Source organism: Mercenaria mercenaria, chromosome 10 (genome assembly GCF_021730395.1).
Source record: "Mercenaria mercenaria strain notata chromosome 10, MADL_Memer_1, whole genome shotgun sequence".
NCBI classification, from domain to species: Eukaryota; Metazoa; Mollusca; class Bivalvia; order Venerida; family Veneridae; genus Mercenaria; species Mercenaria mercenaria.
The window spans coordinates 76,095,425-76,114,308 of record NC_069370.1 but is presented as its reverse complement, the minus strand read 5'-3'; the positions used below and the strand labels follow the sequence as shown (position 1 = coordinate 76,114,308).

The window sequence follows — 18,884 nt, the reverse complement described above, 5'->3', positions numbered from 1 at the left end:
TCAGAAAAACAAAAAGTAGTAATATTTGATGATTTTGTATGTGAAGATAAAAAAGTTCAAAATGAAATAACAAAATACTTTATTCAAGGACGTTCACAAAAACTGTTGTGTTATTTATTTAAGTCAGTCTTACTATAAAACACCAAAAGATATTCGAATTAACTGTTCACATTATATTTTATTTGAAAGTCCAGGTAAACGAGAAATGATATGATTTGTAATGAACAAAATATTAACCCTAACTCTTTTGCTAAATAAATGCAACAAATCAAAAATATGATTTCTTATATATTGACAAACCAAGGAAGTTTTTAAGAAAAAACTTTACTGGTAATATATAATGGGAGTTTTTAATGATGTAAAACAAATAAGTGAACCTGAAAGTATAAGTAAAGTTAAATTTGATATGATTTAAGTGATTATGCTACTAAAAAACAATACAAAAAGCTTATAAAGGACATGGAATCATATCTTCACAGAAATAAGGAACTTGATAACACAATGAATAGAGCATTAGATATGGGAGGTAATAAAATAATCAACCTAGGAAATCCAGATAAATCCGCTGATGTAGTTCCAAGACGGTTTTTAATAGAAAAATTCAAAGTGTAATAGATGACTATAACTTGAAGATGTCAAAAGTATAAAACAAACACTAGAAGCAGAAGTAAAGAATATTGAAGAATTAACAAAAGATTTAAAAGAATTCATTATTAATAGTTGAATTACAAGGTAAAATTGAAGAAGAAATGAAAGCTATGGTTGATTCTATTAAAGAACTTGAAGAGAAATCTGATTTGACAGATGACAACATAAAAGAAGTATTTCGAGTTAATTTAAACATTTTATTCACTCAAATTCAAGAATTAAAAGATAGTATGATTAAACATGAAGAACTAAAAGACAAGATTATTGAAGCTGAAAAAAAGTTACAAAATATGTATCAGTTAGAAATCAAAACAGAAATAAATAAACTAAATACTGAAACTGAAAATAAGCATAAAGATTTATTAGAATTAATTTCAAATAAACTTGCAGAATATAAATCTGAACTGGAAAAGGCAGCTTCACAAAGAGGTGATGATCATGATACAGCATTAGAGGATTTTAAAAAAGAGCTCAATTCTAAAATAGATGACTTTAAAAAACAAATTTGAAATTGGATTAGTATTGTTGACAACCGTCATAATTTAAAGTATGCAGACTTAAGTAATATTACAAAAAAAATTACAAGAAGATATTAATGAATTTAATGCTAAAGTTGAGAAACATAAAAATGAACTGGACTTGTAGTTGAAAAATCAGTTAAACAAGGAGAGTTAATTACTGCTAATACTGAAGCAATTAACACAGTTAATAATCAGCTAGAAAATTTGAAGAAACAACTTGTAAACATGATTAATAATGTCGATGCACGTCACAATATAAAGTACGAAGAGTTAAGTAAACTTAAAGGTTTATTACAAAAAGATATTAATGAATTTAATGATAAATTTAATGATAAAATTAAAAAAATATAAATGATTTGGACTCTGTAAATTGAAATATCACTAACAGAGAATCATATCACTGCTAATACCCAAGTAATTACTGCTAATACTAAAGCAATAACCACTTAATCGTGAGAAATTACCACTAATGCTGAAGAAATTACAAAAGTAAAAATGTTTCTTAAACAAGAAACACAATTAGCTAGAACAAAGGGTGTTGTTGACAATTTATCTGCTTCTGAAGTTGCTTCAACAAAACGACTTGATGATTTAGCTGAAATAATTCTTCAACTTAAAAAAAAACACAAAAAAATAGAAAAAAGGCTAGAGGAAGTGGGACATGAAGTGTTTCTCTTTGAATACTATAATAACACTCTTTACGATTACATAAAAATGAAAAAGTATTTTAACCGTGGTGGTGCCTGGATATATTCAACATATGAAAATATGACCGGTCTGAACTATTTAAATGCATTTAAATTAAAACCTGGAATTATTGTAGATTATAAAGATTTTATAAACACAAACCAAGAATATAAATTAATTGCACAAGATGTGCTTTGAGTGGTGTGTTTTAAAGTTAAAAAATCCGGAATGTATATAATAGATATTAAGATTTATTAACGGGGACCAGGCCCCTAGGTGAACCAAATAAACCGATTAAAAGCCCAATTTCACATTTTATATTTAGGTGGTGGAATGTTGAATATCATACAATCTTGGTCTATTTGATGTATTTGATAATGTAAATATAACAGCTGAGGACTTTGACACTGATCAGTTAATATCTATGTATAAGAAAAAAATTAAAATTTATCTAAAACAAGGGACAGTGATTGACATTCATCCTTATGACGATTCAACATCTACAGAAGTAACATTTTCGCTTTTGGCGGATAGTTACATCAAATTCTATATATCGGATGAACAAAGGACAGTGATTGATATATATACCTGGGGTTAAGTATAATAACATACAATATCAAGACAAAACAAACACATTTGTGGTTATTATTGTTTATTTTTCATTAAATGTTACAAAATGGTATAAACATTTATGATTATTGTATAAAACACTGAGAGTAAACAATGTCAAACATAATGAACAAACAATGATAAATTATTTTAAAAAATGAGTTAAAATGTATTAAAAACACTATATTCTCATATAGGAAGTGACGTGCGTTTACATTGTAAACGTTACTATAAATAGAAGTATGACATAAAGAAATTCCACTAATGTTAAAAATAAACTTGAACAGAAGTGACGTGCGTTTACATTGTAAACGTTACTATAAATAGAAGTATAGACATAAAGAAATTCCACTAATGTTAAAAATAAACTTGAACAGAAGTGACGTGCGTTTACATTGTAACGTTACTATAAATAGAAGTATAGACATAAAGAAATTCCACTAATGTTAAAAATAAACTTGACAGAAGTGACTGCGTGCGTTTACATTGTAAACGTTACTATAAATAGAAGTATACACATAAAGAAATTCCACTAATGTTAAAAATAAACTTGAACAGAAGTGACGTGTGTTTACATTGTAAACGTTACTATAAATAGAAGTATAGATATATAAAAATAAAATTAAACATGGTATACAGAAGTGACGTGCGTTTACATTGTAAACGTTACTATAAATAAATGTGAACATTGTATATGAAATCCTAACATAGATTCCTGCTGTTAAAAGTTGATTTTGTTACCAATCCAACTCTGTACATATTTCTTCGATTAGTTTTCTGTTTTTGATTAAAGTTCCAATGTTTAAAGTACACTTCAATAATTCTTATGTTTCTCAATTAATTCATAAACTAAAACTAGGTTTCGACAGTAGGAATCTGTAAGGTATGTCTTTGTTATGAAGATAAAGTCCTATGGCACAATCCTTTGGCCAACTTGATTTTAAATTTTTAATAATAAATCCAATCTGATGCGTACAATAAACAATATTCCTTTTGTTTCTGTATATTTGTTGTTGTAAATTTTGAATAGTTGCGACACATTTTTCCTCGCTTGAAATATCCACATTAAATTTCTGGAATTTCTCCCTGTCCAAAGGATTTTGTAATTTCTTCTTTTATTTTTTTCGCTAAATCGCTTCTTGTATGTTGCTTTGGTTTGGGTTTAATGCGTCTGTTAGTTTGGGATAATATTTTGTTATGAAATAGTTCAATCCATTTTGTACACGCTTCGTCTTGTTTGTAGTTCTCCCCAAGATGGGCAGACAAATTTATTAAATCTCCCAAAAGTTCGGTTGTAGTGGTATTATCCCTGAAATAAAAAAACCGTATTAGCATAAGCAGGTAAAAGTGAAATTCATCTCTGAAAACACAAAATAACATTTCTAAAGTTATAAAATATAACTTACATTATAGTCCTTAAAACTTCTTTCTGTTCTGTTGTTGTAGGTATAAAGTTATTTTGCTTCTATGCGGCTTTTTATACTAGCAAAGAATGTTCTGGTGCTAATCAATTACGTTTGTGTTGTGAAATACGCTATATTTGTTTACATGTAACTTAACAACCGTTCATAACCATTTTCAGAAAATGTCACGTAAATCCCATATAACATTTTCTTAAAATACGTCAGTTATTTATAACCAGGTTTTCCAAAAATACGAAAACGAAAGTAAAGTAAATATGACAGTTATTTATAACCAGGTTTTCCGAAAATATGAGAAAACGAAAGTAAAGTTAAAACCTGTGGGTTTTTAATTGTCCAGCATTGGTCAGTCCGGACCAAAGATTAAATGTTAAATTAGGTGAAATAGGGCTCCGCTGCGCTATTTGATAAACTACTCATGCCCAGTCTTTTTAGCAACATTCTTGTCATTTGATATGGAACTGCTTGTTTTATAGAACACTAATGTCCCATTTCTCATGTGTACAACATAGGATGGAACTTTGATTGTAGGGAACATTGTTTGAACATTTTCAACAAGGTAATCTTACTCCAATATGATAAACCCTCCCACACTTATCCCCGTCGGCAGTATGCTTATACCACTCAAATTTGCCAAACAACTTCAAATAAATGCGCTTTTGCCTCGGTAAAATTGCTCGCTTCGGCCATGGGTCTGTACACATTCACGATTTCGTACAATAAAACGATTAAAACCCATATTACACCAACATGAATTTGTAGAAAAATTAAGTGGAATACTAATAGGATTATAAATATATACATTCTATCATCATAATAAAATGTAAACGAAATCAGGAAACGGAATAGAACTGTTTATGTACAGTTTGTTCTACAAAGATATCCTGACGCCACGACATTATGATGTCATGATGTCATTTATGTGAGGTTGCGCGGACAAACTGGATATAATTTGGTTAAAACCATTAAAAGCACATAAAATAAATAGGAAATTTGTTTGTTTCAGTGTAAAGACAAAATATGTTTCACTCGTGAACACCATAATTTACATTTTCACTCGTGAAAATATTGCATTGTAGTTTTCACTCGGTGAAATATATCCTCTATTTATTTTACAATCTTCCCTATAGCCCTTGGTAGGTTATTGTATAAGATGTTATTGTGCTTAATGCTCTTTCATTGAGATATAAACCCAAGGTATGTTGACAATACATAACGAGCGTCGTAAATGTTAAAAACAATCCGGTACTCGTTAATTGTTATGTCAACCCTGTTTCGTGTTACCTGAGAAGGGCGGGGAATAAAGTTCTGCACGGATGCACTGCATGATTGTCCCATTATGTCATTTTCGTTCCGACATTGGAAATGGAAGGAAATGGATTTTAGTAACAAGTGAAACTTCAAAGGTAATCTTTCATTGTTAAGACATTTAGGCACAGACACGTTACATTTTAGTAGTCAAAGATTTTCTCTTATTTGGAAACATAACTAGATGTCTATATTTTTTTTTAATATTACGCATTACTTTTCCTTGTTTGGATTTAAATATTTAACTTTTAAACGATGTACATCATTGCTAATTTAATGTGAATATCATTATTGGCAAAACCAAATAATGTTTAAAATTAGACTTGATTTTAGCGAAATTTTAGTGAAAAATACTGGTTTCTATAATTCCGAAGCCACGAGATTTTAGGTTTTAACAATAAACTTTGTTTTACAAATCCTTTCGATATAGGGGCTTTCCAATAGAACCAGGGTAGAAAGAACACTTTAATACATAATAACCTTTTTATAGGCATTTGTTCTGTGCTTATTTACTAAGTTTTGAGATTCTTTTTCTGAAAAGATTATCAAAGCGTGCATTTATCATGATTTTCAGATTTTAATGAAATAGTTGCGTATAAAATATTGTGAAATTTAAAAGAATTAGATGTACTGTTGAGCAAACTTAGTTGCACCACACCAGCATCCGCGGTTATAGAACTGATACCATTATGCTATGTATCTCAGCCCATGTCGGGAGTATCAGTTTTAATTGAAAAGTATATTTTAGAGTAATTTAGCATAAGTTTCCTTATGCTCATATATTCAGTTTTGAAGACGGGCTTGGAGTGTTAATGGCTGGGTTACATTTCATTAAATCATGCGATTAAAGAAGCACACCAATCCCAGTTATCTCCGTAGTAACTTAATCTTAAAAAGCCATGTGTATTATATGCAACATGATACTATTTGTTTATAGGAGTGTGACTACATGATCTTTAACATCCTATATACTTGAATACGCCAACACTGATGGACTATATTCTAAAATTCAATTTTATTTATGAAAACAAAAAAGACTTATGACAAAACGAAACAAAACAGAAATAAAGAGGGGAAAAAGAAAAATAATGAATAAAAAGTCAATGCTGGCACATTCCTATATTTAATTCCAATTTGTCCTGCCTTTTCAATTTTAAAGGTTGTACCGCGCGCATTAATATTTGCGAATTCTGAAGCAACATGCGACGCGACATAAACAAAGTTAAAGTTTTTATAAACATGACGTTTTCTTTAATGTTTTGAAATAATAGTAATATTGATTTCATGTTAGTTAAGATTTCCGTTTCAGATAACAAGGGACATAGGATGCTTCGTTTGAAATGAATACATAAGCACGTATGAAATGTTATTTATATCGAGAACGCTGTTTTCCACCGAGGCAGTATTTACATGGCGAAAAACACTTTATTTATATTTATCAATTTTATTCCTTTTGTCATATGTAAGAGCCTGACGGCCAAACGTATATTAGTAACATTGCGACTTTCAGGACAATCACAATCCCTGACGCAAATAACAGCGGTATTTCGAAATCGAATTCCTGTATAAATGAGACCAAGAGAAATGAAAAAAAAAGTGCTATGTTGTCAGTATTTCAGAAATGATAATTTGCATATATGCTTTGTGCATCACTTTCTGAATGAACGTTCCGGGTAAAATTGACTGATAAAAGAATACTCAGAATGTTAGAGATCGAGAACCTTTAGTTTGCTTGAATATTTTGCATATCTAAGAACAGTGTTCTGAGTAATCATTGACTGCCTGTTGCTCTCTTCTTTTTTTTCAAATGACATCTCCACTGAAACCGTTTAATAGAAATTTCTTAAACTTAGCCGGGATGTTTCTTGGATACTCCTCGTCCGCTTCTTTCAAACAACAATGTTCGTTTACGCATTTTGGCCGCCACAGTGAAAATTGGCTAACTGAGAAGTGTCCCTTCCAACCGAATAAAGACCACCTGTGAACAAAGACCACTTTTGCTTGTTCCGAAGTGTGGTCTTTGTTCACAGGTTTGACTGTATCGTCAAACTGCATCTTATCCTATAGTCTGCCAATATATTGAGCAAATGTGACTTCTGATGGCATTTTTTGTTAATGCTCGGATATTAGTAAAAAAAGTGTTCCTTAGGATTGAACATGAAATTTAAAAGGGGCTGTCGCCTTCTAGCGTTCCTCATTACAGTACAATGTGATCAAAGGTCAAATAAGTGCATTTGCAAATAAACTATGCCGCTGTGCATTCGTTTTATTTTCATATACCATCTAAATTGGTTTAAATATTTTGTCTCAACGCCCTTTAGTATTTTGTAAATAAAACTGATGAAAATATATATAATATATATATAATATTATATAGAATAATACATGAAAATTGGCATACGATGGCAAAGTCTATATTTTCAATATGAACATTTTAATTTTTTATAGGTTTGTGACGCCATTAATGACACCACGTTAATAACAAAATTTATTAATCCCACAGATGGCAGTACTTACTGCATACAGACCAGCACCAGGTTGCATTCATTCTGTGACATTTATTTAGGAGATATGGTGTGGTTGTGGTGGGGGGTGGGGGGGGGCTACCTTTTTTGAACGAATGTACGCACAATTGATATCGCCTATTTAATTGAACTGGTCTTTAAACAGTGTGTACAATTTTCATTCAAATCTGTTAAAATTTGGCAGAGATAAAAACAAAAGTCAGGTGTTGAGTTAGAAAAATTGTTGAGCAAATGATTATAAAATGACACTGCAAATGCATTTCTTGCATTACATGCAGCAATAAAATTTGAATTTAAGCTTTAAACTGACTATAAAAAGAATATTTACATATTGTACACCTTTTGAGAAACGTGTGCGAAAGAGAAAATATGATAGGGGTTGAGGAAGAAGACTACAGCGGAAAATGAATATCATATAAATGTATAAAATTATCATATGAATAGTTAAAATCACTTTACTGTCATATATACAAACAAGTATTTTTAGCTCAATCAGTAGGGCACGGATGTAAGGATCGCGGTGTCGTGAGTTCGATCCCCGGGAGAGGTGAATGTTCTCCATGACGATTTGATAATAGACGAGTAGTGAATATTAGGATGGTTTTGAAACAGTATAACCTCATTTGACCTTTTGACCCTTGGTCAGGACTGGTCAATGCCGGACAATTTAAAAACCACAGGTTTTAAACCCAGTAAAAACCGACTAAAAAGTTTTAAAGTTAAATTTAAACACATATAATATAATTTACAAAATAAAATATATTGTTTGAAAGAAAGAAAATTTACTGATAATATAAATCCTCACTATGTTACGGCAAAAAATGGGAAAAGAATGTTAATGGCTACCTGCGCATCTTGTGGAAAAATGAAATCAAAGTTTGTTAAAAGTACTATCACCGCAGGTAATTTAGATATTCACAAAGCAATGTTACCTTTATTACCTAAGAAAGGTTTAACACTACTCCCAGGATATAACTATTGTGGACCAGGAAATCCTTTAGATAACGGACCTCCTGTCAACGAACTGGATGCAGTATGTATGGACCATGACTTTTGTTATGACAGTGGTGTAAAAAAGGGTACATGCGACAAACAAATGCTTTCCAATTTAAATTAAACTAAATCAAAAACATTTGGAGAAAAGATTGCAAAACATTTAGTTGTAAAACCAGCTATCAAAACGAAATACAAACTTGGTCTCGGACAAAAATCAAAAAACGGGAAAGGGGGTAGAGCAAACTTTTACTACCCCCGAAATAAATTGGGAGTGATGAATTAGCAGAAGAATTACACAAACCAATTAAACGAAAATTTCAAAAACGAAGGGTAATAGTTAATGACATTGATGATACTTGGTCAGCTGATTTAGTTGACATGCAAGCTTTTTCAAATACAATAAAGGAGTAAAGTACTTGTTAACCGTTATTGATATATTCAGTAAATATGCTTGGGTTATTCCATTAAAGAATAAAACCGGAGAATCTGTTACAGAAGCATTTGAAAAAAATTTTAAAAGGCGATTACCAATAAATTTATGGGTGGATGAAGGAAAAGAATTTTATAATAAAAAGTTTGAATCATTTTGAATAAAAATAAGATTAATATGTATCATACATTTAATGAAGGCAAAGCTTTAGTAATTGAAAGATTAAATAGAACTTTAAAAAGAATAATGTGGAAATATTTTACAGCAAATAATACTTATACTTATTTAGATAATTTGCAGGATATGGTTGATATATTAACACAAACGAAATAAAAAAAACTTTACATCAAGCTTTTGATGAAATAATAAATAGAATTGGTAATTGGATTTCTGAAGGAAGCGGCTGGAGAATAGAGTCAGTTGATGCTCATTATATAAATAGATATAGGTATAGTCCTTTGGCTGCTTCAAGTCATTTAGAATTACCAAAACCGTTACAACATCCAATGAAAGGATTAATAAATATAAAGAATGATGATAACGAATGTTTTAGATGGTGTCATTTAGCTTACAAATTTCCTGTTAAAGAAAACCCTCATAGAGTTTCAAAATATAAAAAACATATAAACGATCTTGATTATACTGGAATTAAATTTCCTGTTACATTAAATCAAATACCTAAAATTGAAGTTTTAAATGATATATCATTTAATATATTTGGATATGAAGAACCTACGGGAATTTATCCATTGTACATATCAAAATATCAATACGAAGAACACTGTGATATGTTATTAATTAATAAAGATAAGATAAATGGCGACTGTAAATCACCAGAGACCCCAGTCCAACATTATGTTTGGATAAAAGACTTTAATAGATTAATGTTTAACAAAACAAAACATGCAAATAAAAAACACTTCTGTAAAAGCTGTCTGCAACATTTTTCTCAAGAAAGAATATTAAATGAACACATACCAAATTGTTCAGCTATTAATGGTACCCAAGGTGTAAAAATGCCAAAAGAGGGAAGTAAAGTACAATTTAAAAATTATCATAAAGGTTTAGCAGTATCTTTTGTAATTTATGCTGATTTTGAATCAATAACTAAAAAAGTATTAACTGCTTTACCATCAACTGAATCTTCATTTACTGAACCATATCAAAATCATATAGGTTGTGGTTACGGCTATAAAGTTGTTTGTTGTTATGATAACAGTTATACTAAACCAACCCAGATTTATAGAGGTCCTAACGCAGTTTATAAATTTATTGAAAAAAATGCTTGAGGAAGAGGAATATTGTAAAGAAATATTTAAAGAACATTTTAACAAAGATTTGAGAATGTCTAAAAAAGATGAAAGTGAATTTAAAAAAACAAAAGTTTTGTCATATCTGTGAAAAAGAATATAAGGAAAATGAAAATCCTGTTCGAGACCATTGTCATATAACAGGAAAATTCAGAGGAAGTGCTCACTCAGAATGTAATATTAATTTTAGACTAACACGCAAAATTCCTGTTATTTTTCATAATTTAAGAGGTTATGACGGTCATTTTATTATGCAACAAATAGGGAAATTTAAAAAAGAAATTAATGTTATTCCTAACAATATGGAAAGATATATGGCATTTATGATTTCTGACTTGGTCTTTATTGATTCATTCCAATTTATGTCTCAATCATTGGATAACCTAGTAAAAATTATTCCAGAATTTAAATACTTATCTCAAGAATTTGATTACATAGAATTATTAAAAACAAAAGGTGTTTATCCATATGATTACATGGATTCATTTAAAAAATTCAAAGAAACAAACTTACCTTCTAAAGAAGATTTTTATTCAATTTTAAATGAAACACACATATCTGACAACGAATATGAACATGCTAAAAATATCTGGAATAAATTTAAAATTAAAACAATGGGAGAATATCATGATCTATATTTAAAAACTGACGTATTACTTTTAGCTGATGTATTCGAAAATTTTAGAAAATTATGTTTGGAGTACTACAAATTAGATCCTTGTCATTATTTCAGTAGCCCTGGTTTAGCTTGGGATGCAATGTTAAAAATGACTGGAATTAAGTTAGATTTAATAACTGATATTGATATGTATCTTTTTATTGAAAAGGGACTGAGAGGATGAATAAGTTATATTTCAAACAGATACAGTAAAGCAAACAATAAATATATGAAAGATTATGATCCTAAACTTGACAGCAAATACATTATGTACCTCGATGCCAATAACCTTTACGGTTAGGCCATGTGTCAACCTTTGCCCTCTGGAAACTTTAAATTTATATCCGAAAAAACAATTCAAGAAATTAATTGCAAAAGGTAAAAGTAACTTTATAGTTGAATGTGATCTTGAATATGCAAAAGAATTACATAAAACCCACAACGATTATCCTTTAGCTCCTGAAAAAATTAAAATACCAGACGAATGGCTTTCCAATTATAGTAAAAATATTAAAACAAAATTTGAAATAGGAAAAAGTAATGTAAAAAAATTAGTTCCAACTTTAATGAAAAAAACAAAATTATGTAGTTCATTATAAAAATCTTGAACTATATACACAATTAGGGTTAAAAGTAACAAAAATACACAAAATATTAACTTTTGACGAAAGTCCTTGGTTAAAAAAGTATATTGATTTTAATACTCAAAAAAGATCTAAAGCAAAAAATTCATTTGAAAAAGACTTTTTTAAGTTAACGAACACATCTGTATTCGGTAAGACGATGGAGAATTTACGCAAGAGGGTTAATATTAAATTAACTCATGATGAAAACCTTTTATTAAAATATATAGCCAAACCTTCATTTGTTAGTTCAACGATGTTTAACAAGAATTTGTTTGGAATTCATAGAATAAAAGAAAGTTTGTTATTAAACAGACCTTGTTATGTTGGAAAGTGCATTTTAGATTTATCAAAATATTTAATGTATGATTTTCATTATAATTACATTAAGGAAAAGTACGAGAGTAATTGTAAATTACTATTCACTGACACTGATTCATTATGTTATGAAATAAAAACCAAAGATGCATATGAGGATTTTTATAAGGACAAAGATTTATTTGATAATAGTGATTACGATAACAACTCAAAATTTTATTTCGACAATAATAAAAAAGTAATTGGAAAATTTAAAGACGAAGCTGCCGGCATTCCCATTGTTGAATTTGTCGGATTAAGAAGTAAAATGTATTCATATTTATTAGAAAACGAAGTTAATATGAAAAAAATGTAAAGAAATTAAAAAACTTGTTGTTAAGAAAACAATAGTTCATAAAAATTACAAAGATACTTTGTTTAATTCAACCCAAACTAATCACACCTTTAAAGTTATTCGTTCCGATAAGCATAATCTTTCCAGCTATGTTATAAATAAAACATCTTTATCATTGTTATGACGATAAAAGATATATTCTTGATAATGGTATTGATACATTAGCTTATTCTTAAATTAAAATTCTTAAATTAACTCTTAAATTAACTCTTAAATTATAGAACCATAAATTGTTAAATGAATATTTTTAACGTTTAAAGAATTAATATAAATAACATCATTTATTTTAAATTTATTAGCATAATTAATATAAACAGATTCATTTTTTCTGTTATTTTTTACATCGTAACTTTGAAGAATTACATTTTCTTTATTTTTTAGTTGTAATTTAGCTTCTCTTTTATCTAATTTAATTGCATCAACAAGAATAATTAAAATGCAATTAAAATTAATTCTTACATTATTACCATTTTGAACTAAACCGGGACTAGCATTTACAGTTTTCCATTGAAATAATCCACTATCGGTATCTTGGGTATAACGTGTTAAAAACAATGGAGGTTTTCTTATTAATTGTCTTTCTATTTTATTTACTTTTTCATTTATATTATTAAATATTCCCATTATATTAATTATTCCAGTTAAATAAAAACACAGTTTTAATAAGTTTTAATTAAAACCCGGAAGAAAAATTTACATGTCCTTATTGGTTAAAATAATTTATAATAGTTTGTTCATTTTGTTTTACATTATTAATTTTTAGTATTTTATACAATAAATCATACAACGGTATTTTATCTTGTAACATTTTAATGAAAAATAAACAATAATATCCGCAAAGCATACTTGTTTTGTCTTGATATTGAACATTGTTGTATTTTACATTTGGTATATTCTTAATTACTTCTTTCGGCGGAGGAAGTCCAAACGGATCGAAATACAAAGCATTTCTCAGAAAACCTCTGGTTTTATCGAAGTACATATTATTTAAGTAACAAACCCAATGTGTTCCAGGTCCAGCAGAGTCATCTAAATTGATTATTCCACACTCGTCCTTTACTTTTAATTTTAGTAAATTATTTCTACTAAATACACCCCTAAAGTTTTTAATTTTTAATTGTTTTACCCATTGTTCAATTTCAAAGTTAGAAATTGGTTTGTTTATAAATTTTATTTTTTTTACTATAGGAATTCGTCTATAAGGTCTTTTCTGAGAATCAATCTGTAGACCAAAGCCTTTGGTTCCTGGGGAATTTATAATTCCACCCTGACCATGTCCCTTACCACTTAACAAAGATGTAATCAAAGGTATTCCTAGACTAGCAGCCAGCATACCCAGGAACCCGCCATTTTGTTTTTGTTTTTGTGTTAATTTATTCACTCCAGATCCTACTAGTTGCTTTCTTTGATTAGGTGTAGATATGGTGATATCATATTTCTCTTATCATTAGCTACTGAAATTCTTCCCCTGGGAGAAAGAGAGGACCCATTGGGTCCGATCATACCATTCCAAGTAACTTACTAACACCATTTACTGGCCAGCCCAGAGAGGGCCCCAATTCCTAGAGGGGCTAATATTTTTGGAGCTATTTTTGCTGCCATTGGAAGAATTGTTTTTCCTAACAAACCAGCTAAAGCTCCTAAAAATCCACCATTTTGACCTTGACTGGACATTTGTTTTTTTGAAATTTTAATTTCTAATCCCTTCTTATTTGCAACAGCTTTTTTAATTCGATTAATTTGTGTTTTTGTTAATAATAAAGGGAAGTTTCCATGTAATTGTTCATGTTTTAATCTAAAAGTATGTGGAATTTTATTATTATAAGCTTGTGCTAAATTTTTCTTTTGTCCATCTGTAAGGTTAACTTTATATTCAATATAATTTGATACCATTATATATAATTTATATTTATTTTATTTAAACAATAACAAGTTCATTTCCAATAGTATTTATTTCAACTGTTTCCTCATATAATACAATTGCGTAAATACGATATCTTGCAGTGGGAAGTGTAGTTAACTTAATTGTTAATGTAATCTGCTTAGGATCTTCTGTTATTACTTCCTTTTTATATTCCAAGTTAAAATGAACAAATCCATACAAACTCCGAAAATTAAATCTATTTAAGAGACTTCCAGTAGTTTTGTTATTTTGTTTATAATAATAATTAATTACATCATCATAATATTCTTGATATACTTGTATATTCTGTTTCTGGATAAAAAACACCATTACCAACTTCAAGACGACAAGAACTCAAAGTACAATTATAATCATCATTTGCTGCATTAAGTTTAAATGTATCTAATAAATGTGGATTATGTTCTTGTGAATTACTTTTATCAGGTCGTTGTAAATAAACAAATACATGTTGTGGTTTTGTTACACCAGCCGTTATTCTAAAAGTTGTATTAATCTGTTGTGTATCAGTTGATTGCGTCATCATTTCCCGAAGGTATGACCATCTTGCTTTTGTAAATCTTTCATGAATTAGATGAAGTCCAAATTCATTGAAAATTAAACGTGGAACCCATAGAATTAATTTTGTTACAATTACTCTACCTGGGTCTCCGCTAGCTCTAAAAATTAATTCATCATCATCCGTTAGCTGCAGTGTGAATTTGACTTGGAGGTAAAATATTAGTTTCTAAACCCTGAAAAAATGAATAATTATTTAATGGAATTTTAGTATTTACCTCAGCACCACCTTGGATTAATCCTTTTCTAAAAGCAAAACCTGAATTATCAGCAGTAGCAGCAGTAGCAGTAGTATCTAAATAGATAAATTCATTTGTTCCAGTTGATTTTGCATAATCCTCAGACAATTCAACCAAACTCTTTACATTTACTACCTTATATAAATTATTACAATCATAAACAATTTTTCCATTTTGTTTAACCACTAACTGATCGATTAATGAAGCTGCATTATTAATTAGGGCAATTTGATCTCCACCAGCATAATCATTACCATTAGCAAGCTTATTTACTTTAAAACTTACTTCAAAATAAGCATTAAACCAATCAAAATATGAGCTTTTATCATTAATTGTAAAGTGATATCCGTTTTTTTGTATCTAATTGAATAGGAGTTAGTTCGTATCTTTCACAGTATTGTTTTGTTCTAAACATGTATATATTATATATTATTTTATTTTTTTTATTAAAGTTAAAACTTTAGTTTTTATTAAAGTTAAAACTTTAGTTTTAATTAAAGTTAAAACTTTAGTTTTTATAAATTAATCTGTTAATACGTTTACGCGTCCCCGATCCTGACAATAATCTATTTAGTCTTATATTAATATCCTCCTCCTCCTTACTATTTTTACTGTTATTCTTTTCTTGTAATTCCTTAGCAATTAGATTACCAACTGCCGGAGCAGGTTTCTTTTTAAATTTTTCAACAATTTTATTAGCAGCTAAATTTCCAACTTCTGTTCCAACCTTTTTTGTTCCACTTTCTAACGCAGCTTTTCCTGCTGTTTCCAGAGCTTTTTTTCCAGCTGTGCTAATTGAAGATGCAACTCCGCTTGAAAACAATTTCGTTAAAGTGTCAAAGATACCTGTTCCGTGTATAATTTCTTCTTCGGTTTGAGCATCAACATAAATAAATATTCCTTTATTTTTGTCATAAACTTTTTTGTACATTATATAAAACTAAAATTTATAATTTCATATTTCTTTTAATATTAGTGTAAAACTTGTTTCAACCTCATTAAAATTAATTATTCTACCAAATACATCTGTAATATATATTCTAATTGAATTTATAATATATTTATTGATTTCAGAATATCCAACTCTTTGTGGTTCTTTTGTAAATGGATAAGCTCTTGTTAAATCTGCAGTACTTAAAGCATAAATAATATCACTGAAATTACCATCTACAAGTGAATTATCAATAAGATCACAATGAATGTAAATTGTATCCACAGAGTTAGTTATATTTGGTGTTGAAGTTCCCCATTCAGTTTTGTTTACAAATTTTTTCTCAAATCCAAGCAATGTATGAAAATTTGATTTTTCTAAATCCAACATAAAATTATCTTTAATTGAAATCAAAATCTTAAAACTACTTAAATCAAATTCCAAACTTATTGGTGCAATGTCTGATTTATCAAATTCATAATCACCATTACTTATTAATGTTTCCCTAATATAATTATTAATATCTGTGTAACTGTAAGAACCATTTGTAAATATGATATCTTTCCAATCCTTACCATTATTATAACGAATTCTCTATTATCATATTCATCACTAATATTATGCCAAGAGTAGGTCATAGTGTTAATACTATCCAAACCAACAACATAAGTTTTATTTTTATCTAAAATTAAAGAACGACTAAATCTGATTGTAAAATCACTCGGAGTATTTTTGTTATTATCTTTAGCTGTTTCAGAACTTAATACTATTTTTTGTTCCATTTATATAATTATTAAACATATCTTTTTAGTTAAAATTTAAATTCAAGAAAAATAATTTTTATATAACATTTCATGTTCTTTTGGTAAGAGTTAATTCATTTTTAATAGTTCATCAATTATTCTAATACCTTCGTTTTTTAGTTCTTCATTATTATTTCCAGCATTAATTGAACCACAAATTAACTCCAACTCATTAACCAATTCTTTTGAATTACATGGACAAACGTCATAACCTTGTCCTCTAATTACTTTTTTAAATTTCATAGATCTTTTATTGATAGGTAATCCTGACTTTTCTGTTAATTCTTTGAATATTTTTCTAGAATGAATTGAATGTTTTTTATTATTGTTATATCTTTTATTAATCAAATCAATCAAATCATTATCTACTTCAGTATTAATTACTTCTTTTCCAGTTCTTTGATCCTTAGCAACCAATTTGTTGTGACCATAAAGTTTATTTAAGTTAATAATTAAATTACCATATTGTCCATTTGGTGAAACTTTATATGGGTTATGATATCTTATTCCTTTTCCCATATACATTTTTCCTTGTTTTAAAATATCAATGATTACGTCTCTATATTTTTTTATAATTTTCCGACTTAGCTATAATTGCTTCCTTTTGCTTCAGATCGAAATTTGTTTTGTTTTTCTTTCTAGTTATTGCACCAGATTCATTACCCAATTTTTTATATCCTTTGATGCCTTTTCTATGATATTTTCTACTTCTTCTCTAGTCATTTTTTTATCTGGATCTTTAGATTTGCTGTGAAAAAAATCAAACACTTCTTGCGGCGTATAATATTGTTTTTCATCTAAAAGATCTAAATCAATATCTTTATTAAAATTAACTGTAAATTCTTTTGGTCTTGCTCCCAATTCTTCTTCTAATTCTTCTGATTCTTCAGGAAATTCTTTAGTGTCTTCAAACTCATCATCTTCATCATCCAAACCCATATGATCTTTCGGCGGTAATAATCGTATTGGTTCTTGGAATAGCTCTTCCAACCCTTTTAGATTTTCTGCTTCTTGTATCTTATCAGCAAACTATTCTGGAATTAATGCCAGTTGTTCTTTAATTCCAGGTAATGCTTTTAACTGACTTGACAATTCTTCTTTTTGACTTTCTATTTTTTCAGTAATTGGCTTATAAATTTCAGTGTACATATCCCGATTTGTAGCTTTTCTAATTTTTTCTCTCATTATTTCTTCTCTAAGAGCTCTCATCTTTTGCCCGACTAATTTTTTTCTTATTCTTATTTCATTAAGTTTTGATTGCATTTATATAATAACATAAGATAATGTAAAATAATGTAATATAATGTAAGATAATGTATTATTATATATAAATGGAAATTCCAAATTATGATACAAAAAGTGATAAATCTAATAACTTTAAACAATTTAAGCAATATCCCTTTATGCCAGATTCATGTTTCAGAATGTTAATATGTGGATCTTCTGGATCTGGAAAAACAAATACACTAATGCATATACTTCGAAAACCTCTAATATATTATGATAAATTATACTTATATGCTAAAAACCTAGAACAATCTAAATATCAAGATTTAATTAAAATCTTAAATGGAATTGCAGAAAAAAATAAAATAAATCCAAATGAAATACTTGAATATTCAGCTGATCCCAACCAAATTGAACCATGCGATAGCCTTGAATCAGAAAAACAAAAAAGTAGTAATATTTGATGATTTTGTATGTGAAGATAAAAAGGTTCAAAATGAAATAACAAAATACTTTATTCAAGGACGTCACAAAAACTTTTGTGTTATTTATTTAAGTCATCTTACTATAAAACACCAAAAGATATCCGAATTAACTGTTCACATTATATTTTATTTGAATGTCCAGGTAAACGAGAAAATGATATGATTTGTAATGAACAAAATATTTAAACCCCAACTCTTTTGCTAATGCAACAAATCAAAAATATTATTTCTTATATATTGACAAACCAAGGAAGTTTTTTAGAAAAAACTTT

General features: G+C 28.5%; 1 protein-coding gene across 1 annotated transcript in view; it reads left to right on the top strand.

Annotated features, from left to right (window-relative positions):
- Positions 1-5,114: 5,114 nt before the first annotated feature.
- The window catches only part of LOC123561090 (protocadherin Fat 4-like), a 143,449-nt gene continuing 129,679 nt past the window's right edge, over positions 5,115-18,884 (top strand). Inside the window, exon 1 of the mRNA XM_053517000.1 lies at positions 5,115-5,292. The gene's annotated coding sequence lies outside the window, so the exon portion shown is untranslated. The remainder of the gene's footprint in view (positions 5,293-18,884) is intronic.